The sequence below is a fragment of the Macadamia integrifolia genome, chromosome 4 (genome assembly GCF_013358625.1).
Source record: "Macadamia integrifolia cultivar HAES 741 chromosome 4, SCU_Mint_v3, whole genome shotgun sequence".
NCBI lineage: Eukaryota > Viridiplantae > Streptophyta > Magnoliopsida > Proteales > Proteaceae > Macadamia > Macadamia integrifolia.
In genome coordinates this window covers 21,815,224-21,835,007 of record NC_056560.1, presented here as the reverse complement: position 1 = coordinate 21,835,007, position 19,784 = coordinate 21,815,224, and positions in this window count along the sequence as shown.

The window sequence follows — 19,784 nt, the reverse complement described above, 5'->3', positions numbered from 1 at the left end:
ATTCAACCTCTTCTTCTTCATCATCTATTGTAACCACAGAGAGGGTTTGTGTGAAATTTAGGGGTTTTTTTCTCCTTCTTCTTCTTCATTTTTTCTTTTCTACCAGAGACAGAGATCGATTAGCTTAACAAAGTTCTGGTTTCGAATAGTTTGGAACTCGCACAGAGAGAGGAGAGAAGAAGAAACAGGAGCTCGCCCCCTTGTGAAATCTCCTCTGCAGGTAATTTCGATTTCGGCTCTTCTTCTCCTTCTTCTTTTTCATCTCTTTTAATCTCTTTCTTCTTGTATTCTAACCTCTTCTCCTTCTTGTTCATCTATTGTAATCACAGAGCAGGTATTGGGACAAATTTTAGGGTTTTTCTAGACCCCCTATACAGAGAGGTAACGTCTTCTTCTTCTCTTCTATTTCGTCTTCTTCTCTTCTATTTCTTCTTCTTCTCCTTTGTTTCCTGAATCCATACACCTCTTGTAATATTCTTCTTCCCCATTTCTTATTGTTTCTCTGTTATTTTAATTTCCCTGTTGTTAACGAGTCAACCTAGTGGTGAGAGATTTGTTGAATCTCTTTCATACCTTTCCCACTCATTATCAAACTTAGGGATTAGAGTTGCTATTTCTGGATGACCCTCCCTGAAGAATCCCAACCCAAAACCCTGTTGCAATAACTGAAAATCTGGCCTTTTCTCTCTCCTACGGCAGACATAATTGCAGAATTTGTTTTTCTTCAATCTTCGACTTTTGGGTCTGTTATTGGGTTGGATTTGATAGAGTTGGGAATTACAAACATGTTCTTAATTTTTCCTGAGATTTGGAGCCCTGTTTGAGGGGCTGGGTTGATTGCAAGGAGTCTCGTTACCACTGGTTTCTTGTTATCTATTGTGTAGTTAAAGAGGATATAAACTTCCCTTATTTATGAGCAAGATCCTCTACTTCACATATTATACTCAAGCCATGGTTTCTAAATTTTAATTTGGTTTATCTCCATTTCCCTTTTAAATACCAGAAACATGTCCCCATATTCCTTTTTATCTGAGTAGGGGATGCCCTATTTATGTGTAATCTGATATTTTTCTTTTCATTTTAGTGCTATTTGATCCTTTGAATAATTTCCTTTTAGGAGATATATGCAAAAGATGAGACTTATTGGTGACCATTTTATCCCTTTCTCGTGTGACTTGTTAAATTTAATACAACAACAACAACTCAGGCTTGTTAAATTTAATAATATGGTCAATTGTGCATCTTGGTATGGGGGCTGTGGTGATTCTGAGTAATGGTGCCTGATTTATGGAAGTAGGGACTATATTTCTTGTTGGTAGAGAAATCTGGAGACAGTTTCAAGCACCACATTTTGATATCTTAAGTGGAGATTGACACCAAGGATACTCTAGTGAATGATGGTGCTATGCACAAACAATTTCTACCCATCCTTTCTTGTTCCAATGGGAAGTTGCAGTGTGGCGTAATTGTTTGAATTGGTTCTTATTTAACCCTTCACACTAGCAGCAATGAATGAGTAAAAATACCCTTCCTATCCTTTCCTATTCCAATGGCGAGTTGCAGTGTGGTGTAACTGTTAGAATTGGTTCTTATATAACCCCTCACACTAGCAGTAGCTAAGAGCGAGTAAACTGACTTTCTGGGATTACTCCAGAATTATTGTAGTTCAGTTTTGAGTCATTGGAAATGTATGAGTGTAGGCTGGATAAGGTTGTTAAGTTGTTAAATTCAGAATAAAAAAAATTAAATATTGCCCTTATTGAATGCATTTGATTGTACAACTGAGTCTCTGCTTTGGGAATGTGGTAAGGAAAATCAATTGAGATGGTTTAGTTTTGTCCAGGAAAGGTTAGTACTCTGGTGCAACAGATGAAAACACAGCATTACCATAATCTTCTTTTTTGCATTTTCCTTGTTTGGGGTTTTTCATAAATTGTGTATCAAGGACCAGTGACAACTTCCATCTCTTAAAATTTACTTACATTACAATATTTTTTGGTGGTAGTATATTCAATTTTTAGAGTGTCAACATGGCTCTTCAAACATTTCTCAAGTTTCAAGGTTAATTACTATGTATTCCCTAATCTTATTTCATTTTGTGTTCGGTTGTTATGTTTTACCATTAATTTTGCTAACCTCAAATGTCTTTTGCGTATTCATTAAAACTGTCCCCGATGCTTTTCATGTGAATAATCTGTGGCTTTAAACTCTGCTTGGTTCCCAGTATGCTAACTTTTACACTAACTTATAATGTCTAGCTATTATGTCTGGAAGTAGTATCCCTACCGTTAAGTGGTCAGAATTTGAGACCACTGTTTTCATTGAAGCAATGAAAGAAGCTGTGCTAACTTTTACACTAACTTATAATGTCTAGCTATTATGTCTGGAAGTAGTATCCCTGCCGTTAAGTGGTCAGAATTTGAGACCACTGTTTTCATTGAAGCAATGAAAGAAGCTGTAAAAAATGGTCACAAATCCGGTAATTCATTTAACAAAACTGGATGGGAGAACATTACAAAGCAATTTCAACAGGCTTTAAATCGTCTAGTTGGGAGAGAACAGTTTTGCAATAAGATGAACAAGTTGAAACAAGAGTATCAACAATTCAAGAGACTGTTTGACACAACTGGATTTGGGTGGAACTCAATGACAAAAACAGTCACAGTCGATGATGAGTCCGTATGGGATAGGGCAATACAGGTATAATAGATTTCAGTAGCTAGTTCAATTATTTAAAAATTAGATTACAATGAGTAGTACATCTAAGTGATACAATTACTGCTTATGCAGGCAAATCCAGGTTGGTTGAAATACAAGAAGTATGGACTAAACAATTGGCTAGATTTGAGCATGGTATTTGGGGATGCATATGCTAGAGGTAACTTAGGGGTTGATAGTGCTCAAGATTTGGATGGCATCGAAGCTGTTAATACAGTTGATATTGAGCAAGTCTCTCACTCCCCCACTACCCCGGTGCATATAAGCATGACTGACCCCTTTCATGAGGATACTCATACTCCAACTCAGACCACCACAAAACGAAGTCTTGATAGGACACCTACGGGACGAAGAAAGAAGGGCGCCAATAAGGGAGATAACCATGTGAAGGACTTGTATGTGAAGTATTTATCCATGAAAATTGAGAAAGCATCCAGTACTTCTGTTACATCTCTTGTTCGTGGTGGGGTAGATGCATCTTGTCCTCGAGATTTCAGTGTGAGTGCATGTGAGGCGGTGATATCCTCCATACCGGATATATCAAAGGAGATATATTTGAAGGCCACCAGTTGTATGTGTACTGATCCTAGTTGGAGGGAGTTGTTTGTCTGGGCAGAGCCTGCGAAGAGGACTTGGCTTTTAGATGCGTTGGAGTAGTTGATGTTGTGTTTGTATGCTACTTTTGATAATTTTGGATTCGAGACTCTACTTTTGATGTGTGTAATTTTACTTTTGGAGATACATTGCATGACTTGGCTTTATTTCTTTTGTGTTTTTTTCCTATTATTGATGTGTGTAATGCTGAACATGTGGTTTGGGTTGACACGATGTGTCAGCTTGTTATGTTTTACAGATATTTGTTTCCAATTGTGTAGTAATTGTTTATTTATTGCAGTTATGTCAAATGCATTATGTGAAACTTCTAGTGATGAAGAAGATATGGTCATTCACATGGGAATGGAATTACTGAGTGAGCCTGTATATATTCGAGAACCATGTCGGGATAGTGTATTTCCAGGTGCTGTCATGATGCATGAGGTATTGAATGTGCATGCCAATAGATGCTATGAAGAGTTTAGGATGGAACGTCATGTCTTCCTTAACCTATGTGACTATGTTAGACATAGGGGGTGGTTGAAAGATACGACCAACATCCGAGTAGATGAACAGCTTGGAATGTTCCTATGGATTGTTGGGAAGGGTTCAAGTAATAGGGACACCCAAAATCATTTCAACCACTCAGTAGAAACAATTAGTCAAACATTTAATGTTGTCTTGATTGCAATGCAACGCCTGGCTAAGGAGAAAATCAGACCGTCAGACGTCAATATGATACCGATAGAGATTGCACAGAACCCGAAATACTACCCTTTTTTCAAGGTAAATATGTTAATATGATACATGTCTGTAATTAAATATATGAATGTTTATATTCTTATATGTACTGGCCATTTAATTGTCAATATATGTCACAGCATTGTATTGGTGCCATAGATGGTACTCACATCCATGCGGTAGTTCCAAGAGAGGATCAAATTCGATATAGAAATCGAAAGGGGATCACAACTCAAAATGTGATGTGTGCATGTTCATTTGACATGCGATTCACATATGTGTATGCGGGATGGGAAGGTAGTGCAAACGATTGTCGAGTACTTGAACAGGCAAGAAGTGATCCTTGATTGAGTTTTCCTCATCCACCTCCAGGTATTAACTTTATACTAATATATTAGATTTTCATTTGAGTGTATACGTAATAATATATATTATTTTTTGTCTGTAGGAAAGTATTATATTGTCGATTCTGGGTATGCTAGCCAATCTGGATTTTTGACACCATTTCGGGGTGAGAGATACCATCTACCGGACTATAAAGGGCGTAGAAGATCCCCAAGAACAGCGAAAGATTTGTTCAATTATAGACATTCATCACTTCGGAATGTTATTGAATGCACATTTGGGGTATTGAAGAACAAATTTAAAATTTTAAGGCAAATGCATCAGTTCCCAGTGGAAACTCAGGCATCAATCGTATTGGCATGTTGTGGGCTACACAACTATATTCGAGAAGAGCATATTTCTGATGCAGAATTCGTGGGGATGAGCGATGATTTAAAAGTTGCAGAAGATGACTTGAATCCGCCACATGAAGATTTCGTTGATCATTCTACAATACAATCAAGTCAACGAAATCGGGCAAAAAAGATGAATGCCACTAGGCTAAGAATTACAAATGCAATGGCTAGACAACAAAGGATGCCAGAACTAGTTGAAAACTAAAACCGATAACTATTTTCCCAAAACTGAAAACCTAAATTGATGTTTCAACCCACGTAGTACTTGTTTTATGGTACATTTATATATGTGGTACAAGTTGATATATATTATGAATGTCATATATTTAGATGCTATATTAAATTTTTTGATAAATACATTTCTGTTACAGATGACTTCTTCTATGCCCCCACTCATAATAGCAACTTGTGAAATTTGTGGGAAGAGCTGTGGTAAATATACAACCAAGTCAGGTAAAAATATTGGAAGAGAATTTTTCAAGTGTGAAGATTCATGTAATTTTTTCATGTGGGTGGATCAACTACATCTATGTAGATGTGGTAAAGGTCAATGCAAAGTACGAACTGCGATGAAAGGTCCAAACAAGGGACAGTATTTTCTATGTTGCCCAAGTTCAACTGGGGTAATTTATTTCTACGATTGACCTATACCTATAGATAATTTATGATTTTTGTTTAATTCGATGTTAAATTTCAACGACCCTAATCACATCTATTATTTGATATAGGCTGATAACCGTGGATGTGGTATATTTGTATGGTTGAAAGATTAAACACATATCTCTACCATACAACATACATTATGTTCAGAAAGCTCAAGCTCAACATCAACATCATCCAGACCACTTTCCGTTTCAAACGAGTACATGAAAGGATATCTGGAAGTGACACTTAAAGGATTAGAGGACCAAACAAATAAGATGAAAGACATCCTCCATGCATTCAAGTCTTTAGACTTGGAAAAAAAGTGAAAATTTGGGGAATTATGTAATAGTTAATTTGCACAAGGCATTGTTAATACTGTATTTTATTCATCCTTTGGAAACCATGTTTTTTTTTGTTGGTGTGTAATATTTTATTGTCACAAAAAAATTTATATGCTTATAGTATTTTATTGTTATTTTTGTAATTATTGACTTAAAAGAAAAGAAAAAAAAAACCGTTTCTGAAACAAGCATTACCAAACGGCAGAAATGTCGTTTCTTGGTTCTGAAACTGTTCTAGAAACAGATTCACCAAACATGCATAAATCGTTTAAAAACGGCGTTTTGACACAGAAACTGAAATTACCGTTTCTGACACGAAATGAAGTTTTTGGAACAGAAACGATACCAAACGGGCCCTTACAGTTTAGTTTTGTTTGGTTTCAAGTAGGCTTTTGTTCTCCGGAAATTAACTCGGCTATTATAGTGGGTATGGTATGTAGATGTGAGCTAAGCATAGGATTCGGCCAGGCTGTAGTTTTTTCGTGGTTTCTTCTGGTCAGAAGACCAGGCAGTGGGATCTTGATAGAAAGTGCTTCAGTTCCGAATTCATTTATTTTCCAGGTTTCTAATAGATAAACTTCTTTTTTATTTTTGATAGGTAAGCCCCAACTCATGACCTCTGACGTCAGGTGTTGGTCCTTGCCAACTGAGCTACCCCTTGGGTTTTCAATAGATAAACTTTTTGTATAATTCTGGTCCCTAGATTTTGGTAGTGTCTACATGAGAAGGAAGCCTATCATTTAGTTATTTCCCTCTTTTTCTTCCCCCTCCCCTTTGCCTTCCATGCTAGTCATCTCATCTTCCGTTGGGCAATGTGTTGGTGCTCCAATTTTTGTCGAACATGTCCATATGATAGTCTAAATGTTGGTTTTCAATCCTATTTGACATTTAACGATTGAGGATTTATCTGAAACAATCAAGCTATGAATAGTAGAGACCGTTGAAAATATGTGGAAGAGCAAGATACATGGTAGACCATCTGATTGAGAGTGACAATTTTTGTGGAGGAGGTTGGGGTGTGAAAATCGTTTGCACCTGCTCCACCGGTGCAGTGAGCATCAGGTGGTTGGGAGCCTCTTGGGGTGCATGCGTAGATGCTCTCAGCAGTCCGATGTTCATTGAGGGAAAGGGGTTAGGGGAGGGAGAAGTGTTGATATTTTAACATTATTTCTGCCCTTGAAGGATAATTTCCTGTAAGTTGCTTTATTTTGTTTTTTAATAGTTTTTCTATAGTTGGTGGCATGAGTTGTTAATTCTGTTTGGTATACATATTCCACAAGTTTAGGTTGCATTTTTCTCTGATGCTAGTCAGGAAAATACACTATGGATTATGGACGGCCATCTAGAGTTGTATTAGGAACAGCTTCGTGATTGAGTTGCCTCCGATCCCCTCCAGACCTTGCTAGTGACTCAACCCTTGGGATCCCATGCTTATTGGTTTAATATTCCAGTTGGGTTCCAAGAGGTTTGTGTTTGGATCACATGCTTACTGGTCTAGTCTTCCATTTGACAGAACCCCTGGGATCCCATGCTGGAAGCCTTTCAGGGGTGCCTTTGTTGTTGTCGAAGTCCACATTTATGCAAAACCCGCTATAATATTAAACATCTTTGGTAGATCGGTGGAAGAATGCTGCATCTAAGGATTAAAGTATTTGTATCGGTCATCATATCAATTGGTTAAATTTAAGATATGTATCGAAGGGTATCGGAGATACGATGAGATATGTTGAAGACCAAGAATTAAAGTATTGGTATTGATCTTGTATGGGTTGGCTAAATTTAAGATAGAAGGGCATCGTATCAGAGATATTTTAAACCAACTACATCTGTTGCTTTCCCTAAAAAGGCCCTAAAAAAGGTGGGTAGGAAAAATGGTGCGAGAAGTAAGATATACGATTTTTTGGTTGCATAGGTGGGCGAAAAGTTGATTACTATTTTTTGGGGAAGGTTACCCCTGGTTCTTTCCCTCTCAGCGCAAAGTTTGGAATAACAAATTAATAGCCAACTAAACATAGCCATAATTTTTGGATTCAACTCCTCTGTGGCTCGACATGGTGTCCAGAGCGCAACTAACGGTCAGAAACATCTTGGCATGAAGTCCAAGGTGGTTGCACGCAGCCCAAGGCAATTTTAGGCGTTGGATGTGTGCCGGACATCATATTGCGCCATAGAAGATCCAAATCCATAATTTTCTTGGTGCGACCAAACTACTGAAGGTAATTTTTCTCGTCCCATATCTTTCCTTTCCTTTTTTTTTTTTTTTTTAAATTAAATTGTAAAACGGCAGAACATAGCTTAACAACCCAAAAGCCATGTCATAGGTACATAGTTGTACCTAGTTGCATCCCTTGGAAAGTGAAATAAACGAAGTGTTTGTAAAGACAATAAGATTGGATTTGGAAATTTCTCTCCTTGATTTTTGAGGAGGATTGTATTGATTTATATAGAATTTGAAAGGGATAAGTTACCGAGGTTTTATTGTTACTACTATACAGCTATAAAGATAGGATAAGATTACATGGTCATTCAAATTTTAAAATTTTAAATTTTAAATTTAATGGAAAACTTAAAGGCACTAGAAACGTTTCCTTAATAGCCCCACTCAAGTTAAAGGTGGGTGTTGGCAGAGCTTCAGCTTGCTACGCAAGAAGTAAAATTGAGCGGTGGAGAGTGGCTTGGTGAAGATATCTGTCAATTGGTCTTTGGTAGAGATGAACTTGACCTGAAGGCCACCCTGTTGGACAAGATGACGGACAAAGTGAAAATCCACCTTGATATGCTTGGTGCGAGCATGGAATAATGGATTTACTGTGAGATAAGTGGCACCCAAGTTGTTGCATCATAGAATAGGTGGTTGAGAATCTTGAATACCAAGTTCTTGTAAAGTAAAAGGGAGGTGAGCTAGATAAGTTCTGCAATGGTATTGGCTAGAGCCTGATATTCAGATTCAATCGAAGACCGAGAAATGGTTGGTTGCTTCTTGGCCGACCAGGATATAAGATTTGTGCCTATAAAAATTGCAAATCCACCTGTGTACCTGTGGTCATCAATGCAGCCCGCCCAATTAGCATTAGAGAATGCCATCAAGCGTTGCGATGTAGTCTTAGAGATGAGAAGACCATGTGCAACAGTATCTTTGAGATATCGCAGAATACGCTTGATGGCCTGCCAATGCTCCTCTGTTGGTGAGTGAAGAAATTAACATACCTTATTAACAGAGAATGATATATTTGGTCTTGTGAGAGTGGCATATTGTAGGGCACCAACAGCACTACGATAAAGAGATGGTTTAGTCATTGGTGTGCCAAAGTTGCGTGACAACTTTGTAGATGATGACATTGGATTGTGTACTGGTTTTGCACCATCCATACCAATACGTTTCAGCAAATCCATAATATAGCATTGCTGAGAGAGAATTATTCCTTGAGGGTGATACATCACCTCGATTCCCACAAAATAATGTAAGTTAGCCAGATCACGGATTGCAAACTCCTTGCCTAGAGAGGCAATAACTTGGTCAACCATTTTGTCATCTTACCCAGTAATGACTATGTCATTGACATAGACCAAAATATATATGCAATGGTTGGGCTTTTTGAGAATGAATAGAGAGGTGTCTATCTTGGAACCTTCAAAATCCAAAGTTGATAGAAATGTGCTCAACAGATTGAACCATGCCCTAGGAGCCTGTTTAAGACCATATAGGGATTTATGTAATTTGCAAACATATTGTGGGTGTTTGGGATCTACAAAACCCAATGGGTGAGATATATAAACCTCCTCTGTTAGGGTGCCGTGGAGAAATGCATTACTAACATCCAATTGATGAAGAGACCATTTTTTAGCCTTGACAATAGAAAGAACCAGTCGGACTGTAGTGGGTTTGACAACAGGGCTGAAAGTTTCATTGTAGTTAATGCCTTCTTGTTGGTTGTACCCTTTGGCCACAAGGCGAGCCTTGTAGTGATCAATAGATCCATCCAGTTTCCTTTTAATCTAAAAGCCCATTTTGAACCAACAATATTTTGTGTGGGTGCCGGAGGAACCAAACTCCATGTGCCATTCCTCAACAATGCATTAAATTCTTGTAACATGGCCTTCTTCCAATTAGGAGATTTATTGACCTCAGTGTATGTGGTTGGTTCTGTCTCTGTGGAGCATATAGTAAGGGATGCAGACGGCAATGGATATCTGGTCATCGGCTTCGGGTTGGACTGAAGCTGCATTGGATGAGATCGGCCAGGTGGAAGAACATCCTGTAGTGATGAAGAAGGAACACCTGCAGCAGCTGTTAAAGAGGGTAAAGTTTGTGCATGGTTGATAGCATTGTCCACCATATCATTAATAATGGGTTGGGGTGAATGGGTAGTGGGGTTGGGAGTGGTTGGAGATAAGGTAGATGAGAAACCTGGTTGGGTGCCATCTGCTTCAAGAGATTTAGTAGAGATATTCGGGCTAGTGGTAATTGTAAGCCATGGGTTGGGGTCCTGTGAGTGGATTAATGAGGGTAGGGATATATTAGCATAAGGGAACTCTGTCTCAATGAAGGAGACGTGTCTTGCAATATAGGTTCGGCCTATCACATAATCCCAATAGCGGTATCCCATATGTTTTGGACTATATCCCAAAAGAATGCACTTGGTAGTGTGAAATGAAAAATTGTTGGAATTATACGGACAAAGTAGGGGAAAGGCTACACACCAGAAAACTTTAGGAATTTGTAATTAGGTTTACGCTGAAATAAGATTTCATATGGATTTTTATTCTTTAGAATTGTAGTTGGTAGACGATTAATAAAAATAAAAAACAATGGTTTCAAAAGCAAAGTTCCAAAATTTGAGAGGGAGGGAAGCATGTGACAACAAGGTAAGTCCATTGTCGACAATATTTTGAATCTTTAGTTCTGCAACCCCATTTTGTTCATGAGTGTGGGGGCATGCAATTTGATGAATGATGCCACATTGATTTAAAAATGAGTTCAACTTCCTATATTCCCCACCCCAATCTGATTGGATAGCTTTAATGGGTGTGAAAATTGCTGTTCAACCATACGTTTGAATTGAGCAAAAAGAGAATAAATTTCAGATCTATTAGACATAGAATAGAACCAAGTAAATCTTGAAAAATCATCAATAATAACTAAAAAATACTTATGACCAGCAATAGAAGGGACATGGGCTGGACCCAGACGTCAGTGAACATAAAATCTAATGGTTTATTGTTTACACTTCTAGTGAGAGGCAAAGATACTTTATGTAATTTCCCATAAAAACAAGAAGAACATGGTGTGGGGGTAGGATTGGAATGTGGTGAGGAATGAGCATGGAGCAAATGGCGAACAAGACGATTATTGGGATGGCCCAAACGAGCATGCCAAGTATCAGTAGGTGCACGTTCGCCAAGGTTTAATTGTTTAGCGGAAGTTTTTGTGGGAGGTTGTAAATTTGGTAGCCGGTATAGCCCATATCTAAGATCCCCTTAGAGCAGTGACACCTTCATTACCTGATCACACACAACAAAGTGGTAAAGATGAAATTCAAAGAAACAAGAGTTATCTTTGGTGAAATGATGAACTGAAAGAAGATTTTTAGTGATGGATGGAACATGTAAAACATTGGAGAATTTAAAGGGGGTATTAGAAGGGTAAAGAAGTGCAGAGGAACCAATACGGCGGATTGAAAGACCAATACCATTACCCATGTCCAAAGTATCTTTACTCGTGTAGTTTGATGCTGTGTCAAGGGTTGACAAATCTGGTGTAATGTGGTGCGTGGCTGCTGTGTCAAGTTACCAATTCATCATCACGTTTCCAGGAGAAGACTACACTTAAGAGCTAGGAGTTGGGAGTATACTGATCATGTGAGCAGCCAGTGTGGGAACCATGGTGGAAGATTGTGTGTACCAGTAGAAACACATAGGGGCCGTGTGGTCAAACTTACCATAAATCTGGCATTTCTCTTTCTTGCGAGATTTCTGATTTGGGCCTCATGGATGATAAGTTTGACCTTTAGGGGAAAGTGAAGCTAAAGTACCATTTTGGTTAGGAGCAACATCTTGTAATCGCATCTGATGAGCATTGGCCTCAATCACAGTTTGAGCCGCCTTTAAACGCAACTCATGGCTTATAAGAAGGCAATGCAAGTCTAGAAAAAAAATGGCTTCAGATTTGGTGGCAAGAGTAGCCACAACATCGTTGAAGTCTGATCCCAGGTTGTGAAATACAATGGCATTCATTTCCACATTGGAGAGAGGTTTGTTGGCTGTAGCCAATTGGCTAGAAATATATTTGACTTCTTTAAGGTAGGTAGAGACAGTTTTATCCCCTTTTGAAATGTTTTGAAGTTGCATATGCAACTGGAGGATACTCGTGTGAGATAGAGTTCCAAAGGCCAATTGAAGAGCAGTCCATACCTCGTCAGCAGTGGTGAGTCCAACAACATAAGGTAGCACATCAGGTGTTAGAGAAGTAAGTAACCAGCTTATCACCATCTGGTCCTTGCGAACCCAATCCACATATATTAGATTGGTTGTGGGGGTTGTCGAGTCAGCGAGAGTGATAACAGGTGAAGGAGAAGAAGAGCTGCCATCAATGAATCCTAGAAGGTCATGGCTGGGAAAAAGCGGGTGCAGCTGCGTGCGCCAGAGAAGAAAGTTATCAGGTGAAAGTTTCAAGGTAATATGATGTTGGAAGTTGGGGTAAGATGATGGCATGGGGGAGGAGAGGGAAGAATAGGTAGCAGAGGTGGCGGCAGAGGAGGTAGACATGATTCCTAGGCTAAAGACACAAGTCATCTGATACCATGTAAAGACAATACGATTGGATTTGAAAATTTCTCTCCTTGATTTTTGAGGAGAATTGTATTGATTTATATAGAATTTGAAAGGGATGAGTAACAGAGGTTTTATTGTTACAACTATACAGATATAAAGACAGGATCAACTATAAAGATAGGATAAGATTACATGGTCATTCAAATTTTAAAATTTTAAATTTTAAAAATTGGATGGAAAACTTAAAGGCACTTGAAACATTTCCTTAACAGTGTTAAATGCCATGTTGTTTTGTAGCACTTGGAAAGAAAAAGAGAAAAATGCGAAAATGGTTTCCTTTCCAATGGTTTCCCACATTTTCTGTATGGGATATTTATGGGAAGCAGCTTCTTAAAATGATTATCGTTATTATTTCTTCTTTCTCTACTAAGGCAACAAAGCATATAATGAAATTGAAGCAAGAGGAATCCAACGGGGTCGTTGAAAGAGCATATCTCTGATTTAAAAGTCTAGAGCTCTAGACCGAATTGGTGGAGATGGTGCGTTGGCTTACAGATCTAGTAGCCTTGGCCTTGGGGACTTTTTGCCAGGCTTTTTTATTTGCACTTCCTCTTAAACTTTTGAACAATGCAGTCTTTAAATAAATAAATAATAATAAAAAAAAAGGACAAGTTGGTAATCAACATGGGCACATAATTAGTAGGTAGATGAACTTTGATAATATGGACAATGTTGTGAACTTACCTTAGTGTTATATTTTCAAAATAAAAAAATTATAAATAAATAAAAGCCCACAAAAGGTAGAAATTGGTTGGTGATGATTTTCCTTTCATACTACCAGAAAATTATCTAAGGTGCATAACAACATTCATTCACGCCTTAGAAATATGTTCTTATATGTCTGGGACAGCTTTAGTTATAGTTAAATCTGCAGCCATGTTATTTAGTTTTCATGTGAATTAAATGAGTATATTTAAGATAAGATAAAATAAAATCATTATGGGAATATTAGAGCTTCACATGGTTGAGGTATGATTTGCTGGTGATAGTTTTGAGATATGATTTGGTGTGTCACCATATGGAATTAAAACTAAAGGGGCGGCAGGGTTCTTAGCCTTCTTGTGAGTTGTGGGAAAGAATATCCATATGGTGCTTTATCTCCATGAGGTAGCTTTGCATTAGCATCCAAATTTAGTAAAAATATGCCCAAAATGGTCGCATATTTCTAGACCAATTTGATTTTCCATATGCAATAATATTTTGAAAAAAAAAAATTACCCATGAAAATTTTTTCTTTTGACAATTGTTTGAAAGTGTATTGTAAGAAGCCTTGGAAGTGGGGCCTTAGAGGTGACTTCTTAGCTCAACTGAATTCTTTGTCCATCCAATAGTCAAAATGTAGACTGAATTTGTCCACATGGCAAAAAAATTGTGTTTGGATCTCTTTTTAAAAGTAAGGTTGAGTGTTTGCCTGAGTTGAACGACAGTGAGAAAGAGTCCAATCATGTACAAGCGTGTTCATCTTTTTTTTTTTTTTTTTTTAACACCTTTAACTATGGAACAAACTATCTATTGATACCTTATATCAAACACTCATTCCTATCTATTGATCAAAGATCTTCATCAAATATTGGACTTTGCCTTTTTGATTTAGGGATTCCTCATATCCAAGGTAGTTTACCACAAGTACATTACTTGGCCTATGTCTATAGTGTTTTGGTTTGATCCCAAAGGCAACGGATTGGGACAATATTATCTGGAATCATCAATTTGAGGGGTCCCTCAAAATGGATAAGGGCGGGCAAGGCTTCCACAAGAGCCTCCACCCTCTTTCCAATCAATTAAGATTTAAGATAGATGAGAAGAAGACGGAGACGTGACATAACCAGCCTATTTATTTATATATGTACGCTTGCTAATCAAATTGAGTCAAGGTTGGCATGCCAGGTTGCTTTCCTATGTGGATTATAATTCACTTTTCTCTTGGCATGAGAAGGATGGGGAATTGTAAAGGTGGGAGAGTTGCATACTGTAAATAATGGAAAGTAAACGGGTACCGGGATTACCTTGATGTAGCTTTTCTCACAGTGGAATGGATCTGGTTGTGATAAACGTCGATCCGTATGAGCAGCGACGAACAAAAGATTGTGGTTCGATAGACAATGATCCACCCTCCAAATCCAAGGATTGCAATGGAGATCCTTGGAGACACTCTCAATTGGGAGAGAAGAGATTAGGGAGAGAGAGAGAGAGAGAGAGAGAGAGAGAGAGAGAGAGAGATCTTGAGATTAGGTTAAAAACCCTTATTAGCTTTGTGGACAAAATCCTTTTATTTATAGAGAATTGGTCAGCTAAGGTTCCTAATCCTAGTGGGTCTATGATTACCCCAAATGGGCGACCCCCGAAAGAATCGGGTCAAGACCCAGTCCGACCTAATTAGTTAACATCTCTTACTCGCCCATGCAAGGGGAACATACTCAATTGTCCATTTTAGAAAGTCTATTTACCATAGGTGTCTCATAATATAGGAATGGAGCGTGCGACCTAACAAGATAGTACGAATGTAGGAGTTCTATATCAAGCTTCTATTTAACTAACATAACACATCACTCACAAATAATCTGGGGTATCCTAAATAATCCAATTACACCAAGTCTAGCACTCTCGATCTCTCGTGATGACCAATGTTGATCTTAAAACATGTAATGTGCTTATGACTACGTTGAAACATAAATACGACAAGTCGCTCAGGTAATAAGCCACAAAACAAGGGTGTAATTTCAAATAGTTTTCCTTAAGCCCACATGTCAATCCGACTATTCCCAACTGTTTTTCCAATCGTGTCTTGTTGGACCACATCATCCATGATCCTAAGGAGCACGTCAAAGTAACATCATTGGACATCCTCTTCATGACATGGTCTCAGGTAGAGGGTATCTATAGGATCAACTTAGTTTGATCCAAGTGGCTCACATAATGATGAAAAAGTGATCTATTTAGTCACTCTCACAGATGGTCGTAATTAAACACATGTAATATGTAAGGTATGCTATGGTGCAACTCCCACTAAGGTTGGCATGTCACTCATAAAGTAAAAAGAACACCATATGAGTTTGGGTCTAGTCATACTTTTCAAGTGCCTAGCCTGAATCAATCAGTCCTATCACTCCCATGGCTTCTGCATGAATTCTCACACTCAACTATAAGTAGGCTACACTGAGACGTCGGATCTCTATGTTCGACCATAAGAAAGGTCTCCTCTTAGCTCTAACTATGGTGCCACTTAGATAAAAATCTGTGTATTCATCTCGTTCGCTATCTTTAAGCGTCAAGGTGAATTTAGCTCATCTTGCTCATTGTTTCTAAGCGCCAAGGTGAATCACCGTTGTGATTGGGTAGATTCAAGCCTAGTGACATATTTGAAAAATAAAATGTGTACACACGTAAATCAACCTAAAGAATTATGTGTCTCATATATAAATAAAAAAATGATAACAATAATGTTTAAAGAAAATGTCAAAACTCAGAATACAAATCATCCACGTCTAAGTCCCAAATTCTTAACATGAGTAAGGAAAATGTCCCGAGCAATAGGCTTAGTCAATGGATCAGCCACCATGCTACAAGTGGAGATATGCTTCAAGACAAACTCCCCTTGTGCAACCATTTCTCGAATGTAATGATATCTTATGTCTATGTGTTTGGCTCTCCCATAGAACTTGGGGTCCTTAGTGAATAGTAAAGTTATCGTACTATCACAGTATATAAGCACCGCATCTCCTGAATAAGTGAAATCGTTAATGCAATATAGGAACCTTCTTAGCTAAACTGCCTCCTGAACTACAGTCGAGCACGCGATGTACTCGGACTCCATTGTGGATAGGGCGATGCAGGTCTGCTTATTGCTACTCCAAGATATAGCCCCGCCTCCTAGGACAAATGCATATCTTAAAGTAGATTTGCGCTCATCTCTGTCACTAGCCCAATCATTATCACTGTAGCTTTTTAATCTCAAATATGAACCACTGTGGGTGAGGATGAGATTAATGGTCCCACGAAGGTATCAAAAGATTCTTTTCACTGCCTGCCAATGGCGTGATCCTAGATTACTTTAGTAATGACTAACCATGCCAACTATGAAACAAATATCTAGACTCGTGCACATCATCGAGTGCATTAAACTACCTTTCGTTGCAGCATAGGGTACTTTGGACCTTTGATTCTTCTCCTCATCAGTCTTAGGGCACTGGTTAAGGCTCAAAGCACAGGCCTTGTCTATGGGAGTATCAATGGGTTTAGACTTGTCCATACGGAATCGTTTAAGGATCTTCTTTATGTAAGTCTCTTGAGACAAACTAAGAAGATTCCTAGAGTGATTCCTAATGATCTTAATGCCTTACACAAAGTTGACTTCACCCATGTCCTTTATCTCAAAAGTAGAGGACAATCACTTTTTAATGGTAACAATCATCTCCATGTCATTCTTAGCCAATATAATTTCATCAACATATAAGGATAGAATAAGAAAACTTCTCTTGAACCGTTTCACATACACACAGTGGTCCTCTTCAGTCATTTCAAAACCAATAGAGGTAATGATATGATAAAATTTAAAGTACCATTGCCTAGATGATTGTTTAAGGCCATATATAGAACATCTGAGACGATAGACTTTGTGCTCTTGTCCTTTGACCTCAAAATCCACTGGTTGATCCATAAAGATCTCCTCGTCTAGTTCTCTATTGAGAAATACAGTTTTAACATTCATCTGAAAGATTTTCAAATTTAATTTTGCGACAATGGTTAGAATGAGACGAATTGAGGCAATTCTCATCACTAGGGAGAAAGTCTCATCATAATCTACACCCTCCATTTGGGTATAGCCCTTTGCCACAAGGCATGCCCTATACTTGTCAATTGAACCATCTACCTTACATTTAACCTTTAAAACCTATTTGTTTCCAATGGTCTTACACCTAGAAGGTAGGTCAACCAACTTCAATACTTGGTTCTTACTCATAGATTTCAGTTCATCCTCTATAATAGCTTGGCACTTATTCTTAGCAGGTAGAGAGAGCGCCTCTCACAAAGAAGTGGACTCATCCTCATCCTTTGGAACACAAAAGAAAGCTTCCTCTCTAATTTCAAAATGACGATGAGGAATATGTCCACGAGTGCTCCTACACATGAGGGAATCCTGATGATCATCTAGTGGTACATTCCCACTAGTAGGTAGGTCAACCAAGCTTCCCAAACTTATGGGAGGTGTTGTGATTATAACCTGCTGATCTCTATGGTCACATAAGCCCTAAATTTGGCATTGTGCCATAGTCATAGGGGGTTGAAAGAATTGATTATGAAGGCACTCAGTTAAGGATGTATGCAACAGTCAAAAGAGTATCTCCCCAGAAATATATTGGGAGGTTCGTTTGGGCCATCATCGACCTAATCATATCTAAGAGTGTCATATTAGTCCTCTCAGCTATGCCATTTTGCTGCGGTCAGTGCATAGAGTTTTTAAGCTCTTACTTGATTGAATCGCAACCTCTACTATGAAGCATTTGAAGCAATCTAATGCTCGTAGTGGTGAGAAATCAGATACACATAACCATATCGTAAATAATCATCAATGAATATGAGTAAATAAGAGGTACCATGGCATGCCTTTACATCCATAGGTCCACAAATATCTGAGTGAACAAGTTTTAGAGGCTGGGTAGCTCGGGCTGCTTTTTTAAAAGGCTTCCGATGAGCCTTATCTGCTAGACAGGGCTCGCACACAAGGATGTTGACTTTAGTAAGTGACCCTAAAAGGCATTCTCTAGCTAACCTAGCCATCCTGTCTCACCCTATATGTCCTAATCTAGCATGCTATGCAATAGATTCAGAATTATCACATGTATTAACTATGTAAGAAATAAATGAAGCAAAATCAATTAAATCTAATTTAAAAAATTCATCAATTAAGGATCCACGTCCAACAATAGTACCGCTCAAATAAAACTCTAAAGTTCAACTGTCAATATGGAAAGAATATCCTAAAGGTAATAATGCAGAAACTGAAAGTATATTATGCTGAATATCCGGTGCATAAAACACATCATGAAGAAGCAAGGTTCGTCTAGTACGCATCTTGAGCTGATAAGTACCAACTTCTTGAATTACCTCATTGGTGTCGTTCCCCATGAACACGTTCTGGGAGCTAGTCAAAATTTTACGATAATCTATAAAACCCCCTTGATCTCGCGCTATATGTTTGTTGCTCATATATCCACAATTCAATCAGATTGTATATGGAAAACCAAAATATTGGTACAAACAAATGTACAAAGAGAGTGAGATAGAAATGGTACCTTCTTTGGCTCAGTGTAATCATAAGCAAAGTGCCCCATCTTCTGGCACTTGTAGTATTTGACCTTGGATAAATCTATCATTTTGCCACACTTACCTCTTTTGCGCTTGGCGGGCTTGCCTTCTTTTGGCACCTGGTTCTGAGCCATACTCTGATTTCTTGGGTTGTCCTGTCTTTTGCGCTTGCCTCCCTGCATGATTAGGGCAGTTACACGATTCTCCTCTTGGCGCTCTACCTCAAGTTCTACATATTGTGCAATGTTAGTAAAATTTTTAATACTATCATTGCGTATGAGAATGAGCTTTATTGGTCTCCAAGAATCGGGTAGTGTCCTATTGACAGCTTGAACCTGCTGATCATCAGTAAGAGTGGTCCTAATATCTTCCAGCTTTCGAATCATGTCTTTCACCACCTTAAGGTGTTCAGGCATAGTGTGCTTGGGGTCTATCTTACACATCTCAAACTTCAAGGTCATACTCCTTAACCTTATAGTAGATGTACTTATGAAGTCAATTTTCAGCTAGTCATACATGGATTTAGCTGTGGTATGTTTCTCATAATCACCAATTAGTTCATTATGCATAGTGCTTAACATAATAAAGTATGTACTGCGATCTTTATTCACCCATTGATAGGCTTCGATATCACGACAATGTTGAGCGGTAGTACCCTCAGTGGGTTTATCCATAACAATGGTCAAATATTCAATTTAATTTTTCTCATCGAGCAAACATTGTATCTTTCGATGCCACATGTCATAGTTGGATCCAATTAGTTTGTCACCCTTGGTGAGGTCTGCAACAACATGATTAGTGGCCATGTTATTACACACAAGAATGTGCAAGGTAAACATTAGGTACACATTAAGAATTTGTTCCAGAA